The sequence below is a fragment of the Habropoda laboriosa genome, unplaced genomic scaffold (genome assembly GCF_001263275.1).
Source record: "Habropoda laboriosa isolate 0110345459 unplaced genomic scaffold, ASM126327v1 scaffold23, whole genome shotgun sequence".
NCBI lineage: Eukaryota > Metazoa > Arthropoda > Insecta > Hymenoptera > Apidae > Habropoda > Habropoda laboriosa.
Genome location: NW_017100140.1, coordinates 2,007,058 through 2,011,637, shown reverse-complemented (window position 1 = coordinate 2,011,637; position 4,580 = coordinate 2,007,058).

Sequence of the window (4,580 nt, the reverse complement as noted above, 5' to 3'; positions counted from 1 at the left end):
CAAGGTACATGGTCGAATCTCGATTCGCTAAAATAGTCAGTGCGTTTTTTTACTCGCCGCAGCTGCGGCCGATCCGTTTCCCCTACTTTTTTTTTTTAATAGTTAGCCGCACATCAGAACGACACGGATACTAGTTACAATAGAATACGTGTGTACGAAATTTTGTGCAATTCCACCTAACCTCACTTTTCTCTCCTCCTTATATACCGTTAATATTCCGTCATGTTTTATATGATTTCTTTTTTCGTTTCAAATTAGTCCCGTGAAATAGAAGATGAAAGAAATAAATTAGATCATGTGATTTATGGTCGCGTATCGCGCTGGCGTACGGCTAGACTTTCACGAGCAGCAGCAGGAAGAAGGATAAAAAATATTGTCATCGACAGGCTCGTCAGAGATGCATTATGGAATTCACGAGTTAAACAATCGATAGATCGCGGGAGACTTCTTCTTGCTACCGTAGGTAAAAATCGTATTTCTTCTTAACAATGGTCTAGCAGCAGCTCCTCGAAAATGTCTTTTCTTCGATCAATCGATATATATAATCGTGCACGTCATGGAACCACGCAGTGTAAAACCAAACTTTACGTTTTTTTTTCTCTTTTTTTTCTTCCAATCGTTACTCGGTATATTCAAAAAAGAGTGTAGCTTTGAATTCGAAACAAACTAGACTCGAACGCGAAGCAACACCCACCGAGTCGATTATCGAAAAAAGCGATTGAAAATGGCGGCGAATATCGTGACAAGATGTCTGCATGATTCTATGACAACCGAATTCTCTTGGTATCGAATTAAAACGGGAAAAAAGCTTCTTTTACGAGAACAATTGAGATCAAAACGCGTTCCTCGAATTTGACTTGTTTTGTTCGAACGAGATACGGAAACACTTAAAATACTCGAAACTAAAATGCGACCAATCCCGACAATCGACAATCTCGAATAATAGAGTACATAAATATCGAAGTCTAAATCAAAAGAAAAAAAAGGAGACACGATCGGATCAGAAAAAATTAACGTCAATCGATTTATCCCACTAAAAAATCGCGTTTTCTTTGCTTTTTTGTTCCATTCGTTAAAAATCATTGATTAGTCGTAGACTATGGCGCTTTTAAAAAGACAGCTTTCTCCCTCCCTCCCCCTCTCACCCGCTCATTCTTTCTTCTTCCTTCTCTCCTTTTTTTTCCTTTCTATCGCTGCATTTTTTTTGTTTAATCAGACCTTTCAACTTAATTCTAAATATAAGGCTTAATTAATTAATCGACATAGTGTTTCGTGTGGTTGTGTTTTGTGTCCCTGTATTTATGATTAGTGCTTCGTATGAAATCAATGAGCTGTTGATTTTTTTTTCATTCTCTCACATCAAAGTTCAATTTCTTTTAAAACGACATACGTATTATATCGATACACGAGTCGCGTCTCGTGGTCTCCTCGTGACAAAATACTTTTGAGGGGTGAAACGGAACCGAGACGCGACACACGCTTCTTCATTGTTCTTTTTTTCTATGTTGTGTTTGACGTTGTCGTTCGAAGACGTTTAGTTCTGTGTTTTTTTTTTCTCCTTTATTATTTCGATGAACGGTTTCATTCTCTTCTTTTCAAATTCTCGATTCTTTCGTTAATATCCGCGAATTTTCTTTTTTTATTCAAAAAAGAACGAAATTCGCCGTTATTCTTTCCCCCTAACGAGAAATGGTACGGATATGCAAAAATTCGTATCGATTCTTCTTAACTGCTCTTTAACACCACGTTCGCACGTGAAAGTTTCCCCGAAACACACAAATGACGGAAAAAAAAGGGGAAAGAGAGAAAAAGAACGCTAAAAACTTAATGAAAAGAAATTGTTTGAAGTATGATACATAAAATTTTGTCCTAACCAACGAAGTATTACACGGCCCGTGTATGAACGAGACAATCGCTTACGAAAAAGTATCTAACTAGATTAAAGTAAATTCTGAATTGTGGAAAATAGATAAATATAGCAAGAGACTGATTTTTTATTTTCCGGATGTCATTAACCTAAAGCTAAACGAATTAAAAAGAAAAAAAAGAAATGAAAATAAGAAGAGCACACCTCTGTAAACCTAATTAAAAGTTAATAAAACAAAAGGGAAACATCAAAAGAAAAAAAAAAACTGAAATGTTCATTTTCGAAAAGTAATGAATTATCTGCCTAACGAATTAATAATAACACACGTATTGAAGGTACTCGAGACAAAAACAGAACTTCCAATTCGAATTGAGGATTTGTCTTCAAAGAGCAAAGCTCGATTTTCGACCGGAAGAATCCGTACGAGTACTCTTTCTTCTTTTTTTTTTTTTTTCTATTCACGCGCCACCGAAGAATCTAATAACGAATCGTAAAGACGGTTGAGAATCCCGTCGGTTTTTGTGGAAGCTCTAAAGCTGATTTACACACACCTAGGAAAAAGATAAACGCATGTTCTGACACAATGACGAAACTAAAATTTCTCTTAACATTATCGAAGAAACGAATAAACGTTAACGTTTCGGCACGTTACCGTTTTTTATTCTTTACAGTAATTAAGTTACTTGTTTTCGTAGAGTTTCGTAGAAATTACACGCTCTCCAATTACACGCGAACTAAAGTAGAATTAGAAATTACGATTTACGATTAACGATTAACGATTTTTTTCGATAAAGACCAGCGAAGGAAAATTATTCAAAGTGTACGAAGATATACATGTATAGATTGAAACTGGACATGCCAAGGGCACGTAGCCATCTTGTACGTGCGCTCGTATGTCGCGCAATGTTCGTCTACGGATGCATCACGGTGTACGTGTGTATATATAAGCACAGACGAGGTACAGGATAAACATACCACTAATGTAGTTTTTTGCCGTATGACTTGGAGGCTCGTGAACTCCTTTGCCAGTTTAGCGTCGCTTCGATCGTACTTCTATGTAGAAAAACACGGGTTCATGGAAAGCCTCTTACATTTGTTCAAAAGTATTAGGAATAATTTACTTATATATTATCTTTTGATTAAAAATAATCAAGTCTTACTGTGTAATGTATTCGCTATCGAACCTTAGACAAAAATAACAGCACAGGAGCAGCCTATCGATTATCCGAAAAAGCACGTAAATCTAAATTCATTTGATAAGACAAAGTGTAGGCTCGCTCTTCAAGTTTTTAGCAAAAGAATATCGTCTGAATTGGTTCTATTAAATATGATTCCTAACTCACTGTTCTAAGTTGTACAGGGAATAAACAAAATCTCCGGTTTTTTTGCACGATCGTGTAACACGAAGTCCCATAAGGTGATAGGTCTATCCTGTACCTCGTCTGTGATATAAGTACCCCGCAGTCGATAATGCCGCGTCCACATGAAGGTTAAACTTATTATAGCCGACGGCTTGTCTATCTCTTACAAAAGTTTTATTCAAGAACATTAGCTGAAAAATTGATTAATAAACGAAGTAACGTAAAGATAATTAAAAATAAATTTCAAATATCAATTGTCACAATTGAAATTACTTATCCGTACTGAACCTAATCGTAAGAATAATTATCACCGTTATTTTTTATCCATAGGGGAAAAAGAAATATTTTTTAATATCACTGATAATAAAATTATCTAATGTTCAACAAGGACGACATATACCTTCTTTCACGTTTTGTTTCACAAAATGGACCCATGACACATCCGTGAGCCTTCACGAGAATCTTTATTTTTTTGTCTTATCGATTATTCCTCGATTTTTCGTGTAACTCGCGACGAACGATTTTTGTACGTTACAATATCACAATAAATGCCAGTCGAGGATGGATCGTCTCGTATCATTCGTTTCTCTCTTCCCATCGCTCATATTGCTTTACCTCGTTTTCACCCAGAAAGAAAAAATTACAAAAAAAAAACCCCCACAGCGACTCCTTTTCGTTTATAGTGTACGCTTTAAATTCTAAACACAGAAAATACTCGCGTAAACCGTAAACGGAAAGAAGCATATTTGTATTATATATTTCGCGTATCTGTGACCGGAAGCGCCGTCGAAGATAAAATTCCCGCCCGACCTCGATCCCATTTTTCGAAACGACCCAAGTTCTCGTTGGCTCTTATAATTAGAACTACGAACTATACTCTCATCTTAAAGTCACGAAGGTGGATTACGACACACAAGATGGACGTACTCGAAAGAGTTCCTAAATAATAATCATTATTCCTCTGTTCTTCTCGCGGAAACATTGCACCCTCACTTCTGTTGATTTTCCTTTTTTACACACTTTCGAGCATATTTTTTTTGTTTGCGTTCCACGATCGCGCGCGCTAATCACTAAGTTTACGGATAGTTAATAGTAACACGTTGAAGAGGGCAGCAGGGTTCAAGCCCCGGGTTTAAGAAGACAAAGAAAAACACATCCTCTCTCGAATGTCATTTTGTTCTATCGAATGACATACACAGAACGTACACAGCGCGCCTCGTAAATCTTACTCGTGTTACCATTTGTGTTGTTTGTTTCTATCTCGAAAGAATGGTAATTTGTTTGTCCCTTATATCATCGTAGTTGCACGTTCCTTAAATTATCCCACCTTATCGTATAATCATATACATATA